Here is a 9,645-nt window from a genome sequence, read left to right as displayed (position 1 = left end):
TAAAAAGCATTAACCGGCGGTGGCTGTGGGAAGAAAAGGACATAGAGGTGAAGGAAAACGGAAGAAAGCATTAAACTAGGTTGATTTAGAATCATTAGAAAAATAAATTGTCTATCTAATTATATAATAAGTTTTTTATTAAGCTAACCATAAATTCATTATTAATGTTCTTTATTATTTCCTTAAATATGGCAATGAATGATTTGAATATTTGATAAAAATTAGTGTATCATCTATCATATTTGCTTAATTTTAAAATATAAAATAAATTAAACATCACAATAACCATATAATAAAAATTTAGATTTTTGTGTATATGTTATATTTTGAGTTTTAAAAACGACTATAAATTACTAAAACTGTTAAAAGTCTCACATTCAATTTTGTGATTCATAGTTTAAATTTTTTTTATGACAAAATAAAAATGATTTCAAAATCATATAAATAAAAATTCTAATTTAATTAATTATTTTACTTTGAACACTTTTTTTGATAAAAGCTTGGAACGAGAAATGACAACTTTACTTTTTAAAAAAATTATAAATTATCAGTAATTTAAATTTTAGCTATTAAAGATACAAATGATCAAAACACTGTATAAGTAGAAAATATCATTTAATAAGCATTAATATTAAAAATATACTATGTATGTTAATATCATTTAAATTTAACTACATATCCTATCAAATAAAAAAATATTGTTTAGATTAATAAAATTGATTTATATGTTCGTACCAATTTAATTGTATATATAATAGTTACTGATCTTTGATTATTCAATATATATTTATTATTTTATAATATGTAAAAATATATAATACATAAAATAACTTTTATATATAATGTTCATTATGCGCTAGGCGCTGGTGTTAACGTAGTAATCTATTACTCAAGGAGTCTCAAACATTTGGATGCTTGTTAATATAGCTCAAACATTATGGAGTTACAAATATAATATCCATAACTGCAAACGATAACTCACCAACTTAACAGTAGACGGATAGCATCAACTTCTGGCAACTACCTTAAATCTGGGCTCAGACGAGCTTAAGAAGAAGATGCCACATGATATTGTTTTTTTTTTTTTTTTTTTTTTTGATAATCCAGGGGTTCTCCGTTTCGCGGGTCATTCCCCTGGGTCCGGTCAGGCAGCGGTCCACTTCACCCGGGAAGGTTTTACCTGGGCTGGATCGAACCCAGTACCGCTTTGGTGTCCAGAAGAGGCAGGGTAGTTAGTTCCGCATGGGGAGGGAATCGAACCCGGATGGTGGTTGCCACCACAGGTCCGTCCTGCCACTTGGACTACCTCGTCCGGACACATGATATTCATGATATTGCTCAATTGTCACTTTTAATGATCCTTCGGTGAAATATAATCTCATCCACATATCTAGACATCTCCGGTTTCAATCACCGCACATCACTAGTTCTCAAATGTTACATTGGTACTACTCTCTCATATGGGACATCGAAACTTTGGGCATATCTCTTTAACTCTCTTTTTTTTTTGCTATAAGATTTCTTTAACTCTTTCTAATTCTACATTTTATAACTACACTTCTACGCTTTTCAAACTATTCTTCTATTGCAAATGAATATTATCACACTAATAACAGAAACCAGGTGATGTTGGCCCTAAAACGGAAAACCCTAAAAACATCGGTCTAACATTGTTCTTACATAGGTTAGCTAGATAGGTTTGCAGATCTTTTATCAACCATAATATCGCTATCCCCCATCTACTTAAAATCATTGGTCACACTTCTTTATCGCTTGGTCTAGATTGTCACAAGTGGATGTTTGAACAACATTAATATCTTATTAGTTTATAAATGACCAGCCAATAACCATATGATACGACTTAGAAATATCTAAACTAGCCTAAAGAAAAGGAGAGAAAAATATCCTACAGACTTTAAAGAAACGAAAAAGATATATCAAAGTTTTGTTTAAACACACAAAAAAAAGAGAACGATGAAAAATATCACAGACAAGAAGAAAAGTATCTGTTTGAAAAAGGATGGGGCGTGTTCGTGTAAGTATCTGTTCGTCCAAATATCGTTAGATTTTTATTCCTTAACCAAAGTCATTACTCACTCCATCCACCACACTTCACTCGCTGCGTTATCGTCCAACCAAAGTCATAGCACTTTATTATGTGATAATTTTGTGTCGTTGATTTTATAAAAGATATTAAAAAAAGTTGTCCCATGCATTACCGATGGTTAATAAGTCAACGACAAACTTCAGCAACACTCCATAGATTATGGCGATCAAATTTTGACAGCCAAACCTCAATACATGACGAAGTGGCAAGACATTATCTCCCCTGTACAGATTCAACACAGAGTAAACTCCCACACTAAGATATACGTTGCAATCCATATTTCATAGTATTTAGAAGGAAAAAAAATGGTAAGTGACATGGAGAACAACCATCAATAGCTACTCGACTAACCACTAACAACTACTCAACTGACCAAGCTTATAGAGATGATATATTCTTTTCGATACAAAGATTTGGAGTTAGCGGATTGGACGAGGGGCTAGTTCACTGGTTCTCCACAAGACCCCAATTGACTTTTGCATATTGTTCTTCATGGCTTAGAGTGGGATTATCTTTATTTTGTATTTCTCGTATGTTACACATGTATAGTATAAATAAAAGGCTTTTCTTTAAAATAATTTAAAAACATCATCGCTGAATTGCTTGTTACATTCATATTTTTTTTTTTGATAAATCCTATCGGCTGATCTGGTCGGCCCCGCACTTAGTGCTACAGAGTGGATTAGCCCGAAAGCGTACCACACTGCCTAACCCGAGTTTAAAATACCTTCCGACTAATGCCAGGGGGTGGACCAATCATCTGTTACATTCATTAGTTACTAGTATTAACAACATAGCAACAATTATAACTGGTTTAGCAAAAAAAAAAAGAAACAATTATAAGTTTATAACCAAACCAAAATGATCAAATTCATTTGTTTCGGTGTGTATGTATTGTTATACTCTCTTTCTACTTTATATTATATGATTTCTATCTCAATGCACATATATTAATAATTAAATTTTTTGAAAAATATCATTGAAAAATGTAATTTAAAATCACTTTGTTTAAATACAATTAAAATAATACAATGTAGTTAATAAAACTACAATTTCTAGAATTATGAAAATACTCTATATTGTGAATACAACATTTGTAAAAAGTACGGTATATATTGAAACGGAGAAATTATTATTTTGTGGCCGTTCAGCTGTCGGTTCTAGCAAGACCACTAAACAAGCGTCTATAATGAGGTTTGAAGAAGTTTAATTAGGAAAGAAAAAGTAGAGTATTGGTCAGTGGTCACTAATAAGAAAGAAAATCAAAACTAAACTGGTGGTTTAAGGAGGAAGGTCAGTGGAGAGAGAGCAAGTATTGTTTATCAACCAGACGCACGGCGAGTGAAGAGATGGAAACAATTAGATATTTTGGCTCTGATAGCAACCATCAATGGTGAAAGGTTGTGTCGGGTTACCACCATACACGTGTCTTATTCTTATCCACCAAGACCACAAGGTGTAACCAAGCGTCTCGTTGCCTAATCCCTCCTAAAATATCTAGCCGCGGAAATAATTTTAAACTCCTCACATGGTCCCTACATTTACAATACACTTTATAATAAATATTATTTTTATACAATTTCTAAATAAATATTCATCAATAAAATTTAATCAATTCAAATATTCATAATTAATGTTTTTCGAAAATATACAAAAATATTTTAAAATATAAAAAAATTATTTTTGTGGAATAAAAATAAACTCTAAAAAATTTAACTTTTATAAACAGAATAAGTACACTTTTATTTTAAAATAACATTAAAATATAAATAAAAACTAATTTAATTATTCATCAAAAGAATTATAAATATTATTAGTTACATAATTTTTAATAAAACTAAAATTAATATAAAATATCAAAATCATGTATTTTGAAAATAAAAACTCTTCAAATAACATATATTTTTACACAGATGAAATATTTTATCAAATTAAATACTATTAATTCGTGGCCAAAATAAAAATACCATATAATTTGTTCTTATGCTAATTAAAAGTATCATTTCTGAAATATTAGAAATAAATCAACTCATATGTAATAAAAATAAAAATAATTTTTAAAAATAAATGCATAAGATACTTGTTTGCCACTTGCATTAGATATTCTTAACATGATTTTATCCTAAAGTCACGAGTAGGGTTTTTTATGAGCCTATTTGATCACTAAAACATGTGATTACTGATTTACTGCATAAGAATACCAGTAGTTGTTTGGCAATAATAAGCATCTGTCAAGTCAATCATAAGCATAAGTGAAAGCTTCAATGCTCAACGATCTATTAATTAAGCTAATAAAATAAGCTTAATTCAGTAACATTTCAACATGATGAATATGGACGAATCAATATATTGCGATAAATATTTTGGATTATGCATAAACTAAAATCCAACTTTAAACATGACCACGGAGTAATCAACGCCCTAGCCACCACACCTATTAAAAATGTTATTCGGTGTAAGATCTCTTTGTCTCGAAAAGTATTTGCTGATGTGGCATACGTAGTCCACGTCAGCCAACTCTACTAGATATTTTTCGTATCCTTTTACTAGCTTCGTAACCGTTGGATCACGATCGGTTGTCCGCGCTACTCTAATCTCAGCCGTTGAAACATTCAACAGAGCATAAGTTTTTTCCCTCTTTTTATCTTTCCCCCTTTCAACTATCTCTTTCTTATTCTTTCTGGAACTTCAATCTGCTTTGGTTTGACTGTGAGATGCGAGAAATGAGCGACGAAGTTGTTGAGGTGACGGTGGTGGAGAAAGCAGCTGAGGCTGTCGGAGGGAAGTCAGCGCGGCGGAGAGTGCAGAGGAAGGATGCCGCAGAGGGGGGCGATGGTTTGGTGAAGTGGGAGAGGTTTCTCCCTAAAATCGCGTTGAGAGTTTTGCTCGTAGAAGCAGACGATTCCACCAGACAGATTATTTCTGCTCTCCTCAGGAAATGCAGTTACAGAGGTCAGTTCTTATTTCACTGGCTTCTGTCTGAACCTCGACTGTTTTGTCGGAATCTATGTTGTCTGAAAATTTGTAACTGTAAAACTGATTAGAATGTAAAAGTCTTTTCCTTTTAATCGCAAGATTAGTTTATTTCTAATAAAAATGTTTTCTTTTAATCTCAGCTTAATGGTTTAATGTGGAACTGATTAGCATGTGAAAGTATTTTCCTTTTAATTTCAGATTAGTTTTTTTTTTTTCCAATAAGAATGTTTCCTTTTAGTCTCAGCTTCTTAATGTATTAATGTGGTTCGTTTTGTTTACTATGTCGTGTCTTCACAGTTGCTGCTGTACCTGATGGCTTGAAAGCTTGGGAGGTGCTAAAAGGAAACCCCGAGAGTCGATCTGATACTCACAGAGGTTGATCTTCCTTCAATATCTGGATACGCTCTTCTTACACTTATCATGGAGCATGACATCTGCAAGAACATCCCTATCATAAGTATGTGTACATTTATATAGCTCCTGCGTTTCCACCATTTTGAAATAATTTAATTTTTACATATATTACGTAAGTTATTTTATTATTTTGACTTTAATTATAAAATTAATAAAAGAAATTAAACAGATTTGTGGATTTTTATTAATTTATTGCTTAATTTAACAGATTTAAACTAATTTAAATCAATTTCAACTAATTTTAACCAATTTATAACGATTTAAACTGATTGAAGACATTTAAGAGTTTAAATCGATTTCAACCGATTTATAACGGTTTAAACCGATTGAAAATATATAAATCGGATTTTAAGAAAAATTGTGTACCGCCTAGCGCCTGGACCGGTTTTTAGAACCATGATTTCAGCTCATTAACATGTTCTTGGATTGTTTGTTTCAGTGATGTCGGCACAGGACTCGGTGAATACTGTGTACAAGTGCATGTTGAAAGGTGCTGCTGACTATCTTGTTAAGCCATTGAGAAGGAATGAGCTGAGAAATCTCTGGCAACATGTCTGGAGAAGAAGACAAAGTGTATGTTCCATTCCAAATTTTTTAACCTTTTTTTTGTCTCCCTGAGCAATCTATAATTGAGTTCTTGAATCTTCTTGGCAGTCACTTTCTCCTGGTAGCTTTCCACTTGATGAGAGTGTCAGCCACCAGAAACCTGAGGGTGCTCAGGTTAGATTCTCTTCACAAGTGTAGTTTGATTCTGTTCCTTAGTGTTTGTTTCTATAACTTTTGTTATTGTAGAGCTCATGTACAAGACCAGAGATGGAAGGAGAGAGCGCAGACGTTGAGGATTCAACTAAAGAAGCCATTGACTTCATCGGAGCTTCGTTTACAAGAAACGGACAACACAACAGAGAAGAAAGTGTTAGGATAGAGCTTGATCTCTCCCTGAGAAGACCAAACCAATCTTCTGGAGACAAGCCCTCTCTTCATCCTTCTAGTGGCTCTGCTTTCACAAGGTATGTTCACAAGCCGCTGCAGACACAATGCTCGGTATCTCCCTTGGTTCCCAACCAGAGAAAGAATGTTGCGGCAAGTGAAGATGATAACATTGTGGTAACCAATCAATACAATTCATCTGAACCGCCACCAAGTGCTCCTAGAAGAAACGAGGCCAGCTTTTACAATAGTGCTGACTCACCTTCTTGGCCAGGACAAGGTTCTTACCCAACGCGAGTTCCCATCAAGAGTATACAGTTCACAAGTCCTAACACAACTCCTGCTTCATTGTCTCCAAGCCCTAGCTCCATTAGCCCGCATGAGTACAGTTCCATGTTTCACCCATACAACGGTAATAACCTGAGGGTTTGCAAGAGCAGGATGTAGAGGAGAGAAGACACGTCTCTTCTGCAACCGAACATAGCACAATAGGGAACCACTGCACTACCAGCTACATTGATTATCATCATCTTCATCAGCAGCTTGTGGAGAAGAAGAATGAAGAAGGGTACTCGTCCTCTGTAGGGAAGACTCAGCAATCTCTTAGGGAAGCTGCTTTAAACAAGTTTAGGATGAAGCGCAAGGACAGGTGTTTTGATAAAAAGGTGATGTTCAAACTCATGACAACACACATAAGGGCTTTGTTAAGAGGGATGGTTCTAACGGTTTTTAAAACCTTTTGTAATGACTTCTGCATAGGTTCGTTATGAGAGCAGGAAGAAACTGGCAGAGCAACGGCCGAGAATTAAAGGGCAGTTCGTTCGTCAAGTCCAGTCCACTGAGACATCAACACAAGCAGCTCCACAATGATCCAACAACTTGATAGATATTTATTAGTATATATCAACACAGGTTCAATTTTGTATCAACTAGGGGACTTTTATTTTCTCCCATTCAAGAGCTGCTCTTGTGCTACTCTCCACCAACGTAGTTGGTGAGACTTTGTGTATACATTGTGGCATTCAGCTTTGGAGCTTAGTTGTTGAGTTTAGTTAGTAATCTACTTTAGATATGTAATAACATATGGTGGTGACAGTGTGTATGCAGCTATGTTGTTGAGTTTAGTTAGTAGTCTACTTTACATATGTAATTTACATATGGTGGTAGTGACACTATTTGTGTGTACATTAGCGTGTTAGAGCTTTGTTGATGAGTTTAGTTAGTAATCTACTTTAGACATATGGTGGATGTATAACACACAAAAGAGCATTTCGAGGCTTTGTTCTATACTTTCCAGACTTCCAGAGTTCTAAAAATTGGTTTAGACGCTTACTGCAAATCGAACTCAAAAGAAATGATTTTTAAAACAATTTTTAAAAGGATTTCACATTAAAAAATCGATCTAAACGTCCGTATAATCAATAATCCTCAATAAAAAACATAAACGTAACTACTGTCTTTCTCTATCGTTGATACTTTCTATGTATTTATGCAACAAGAGTTTATAAAGACTGACTAAACACTAATAAAGAAGTCTAGAGCACAACACAATGAACGAAGCCAAGCTAAGAAGCAGTAATCAAGTTACACTGTACAACAAACGAAGCCAAGCTAAGAAGAAGATTAAGCTGAGACTAAATATGCCATATGAATATTATTATAAATGTGTTGCAAGTAATGTAACTCTCTACATGGCTCTTGATCATTCATTGTGACTGATGAAACGCTGTAATAAAGACAATCTGAAGTGAAAGCTGTTTTGAGTTTTAGGCTCGAACCGAACTAGGACTAACCCATTTCCAGTAATGCCGCTTCACCGTCACAGCTTTTCCGACAGCTCGTGTTTCCTCCGAGTCTTCCTTTGACTCACCGCCGTACTCTTTCTCCTCCGTGCAGAAATCTTCCTCCGGTAGACCCCGCACCGTCGCATCCACCGAGTGCAAAGCGTAACGCGCGGGTAGTCCCGGGTATGAAAGCGAGTTCCTTTCCTCCACTCTTCTACTGTAAGTCCCGGAAGAATCTTGATCCTCTCTCCGACGTCGTTTTCGCTTTTAAAGATAGACCCGAGCTCTTCTTTAATAGCTCGAAAGACAGCTTCGTCGGGAGTCTCCTCGGGCTTCATCTTCTCCGACAAAGGACGAAACCTCTCGCGCACGCTCCCGTCGGATAACTCCTGGTGAGACTCCACGAGGACATTACCGTCTTCTCCGATCACACGGACCGTGACGACGTTGACGGTGCGTACCGGAGGGGTGGAGTCCGCGAGAGAGGTCTCGCCGTCGGAGAGCTCAAGCCAGAGGTTGTGGACGTTCTTGGTCCCCGGTTTGACTCCCCATGCGGCGAACGAGTCTGAAGGCAGTCTCGACTCGAGCCAATCGGAGAGAGACTGAGCGTTGGCGAAGCGCTGCGGCGGCGGCGGAGGAGAGGGAGGAGATCGGCGGGACATGTGGAGGTGGTGGATCGGCGGCGAGGAGTTAGAGGGAAGGAGAGTCTGTTGGGAGGGAGGGAGACGAGAGGTTTGGGGGAAGACCAGAGGAAGAGGAGAGAGAACGCTGCGAGGAAGAGGTCAGGAAGGGCGGAAGAGACGGTTGCGTGAGGAGGTCTGTGGTTGTTACGGCGGTTTCGGGGGGCGTGTGCGGTGGAGATGGGCCGAGGAACATGTCAATGACTTAAAAGGCCCACCGAATTAACAATCGTGGCTCATTCTCTAACCGCAGAGAGGGCGCATATCACCAATCTTCTATTGAATTTATTTTAGAATTTTCTATGACCGGATAAATATATATGAGGGGGAGATTGTAATAATGGTCAAAAGACGATTCGAATTTATTTAATTTTCTGAAAAAATTTTTAAACATTAATTTATTATATTGTTACATATTATGAAACTTACTATTATATAAATAGTTTTAATAATTTATAACTATATCTGTTTTATAAATCTTCGTGTTTATGCCATTTTTATTATCTTACGAAGATCTAAACTTTATAATTTTATTCGAACTATTTTAATTTTTTTTGTAAATTTTATCTCTATAAATTTACATAGTTATTAGTAAATCACATTTTGAGATTCAAATCCAAACTTTTTGGTGTAAAATCATTGATAAAGTTTTAATCAAATCGGTGATAAAACATTTTTAACAATTTATTTTTATGAAAATATTTTAATTTTCTGAAATATAAAACTTTGTAAATTAAGTGTTTTGGATAAAAGA

The 9,645-nt window shown here is 35.4% G+C and overlaps 2 pseudogenes; one reads left to right on the top strand and one right to left on the bottom strand.

The window, feature by feature from the left end:
- Positions 1 to 4,745: 4,745 nt before the first annotated feature.
- LOC125600638 lies at positions 4,746 to 7,444 on the top strand (annotated as a pseudogene).
- A 612-nt stretch (positions 7,445 to 8,056) lies between these two features.
- LOC125600639 lies at positions 8,057 to 9,225 on the bottom strand (annotated as a pseudogene).
- Positions 9,226 to 9,645: the final 420 nt, after the last annotated feature.

This window comes from Brassica napus, unplaced genomic scaffold (genome assembly GCF_020379485.1).
Source record: "Brassica napus cultivar Da-Ae unplaced genomic scaffold, Da-Ae ScsIHWf_2339;HRSCAF=3019, whole genome shotgun sequence".
Taxonomy (NCBI): Eukaryota; Viridiplantae; Streptophyta; class Magnoliopsida; order Brassicales; family Brassicaceae; genus Brassica; species Brassica napus.
This window is presented reverse-complemented; position numbering and strand designations above follow the sequence as displayed.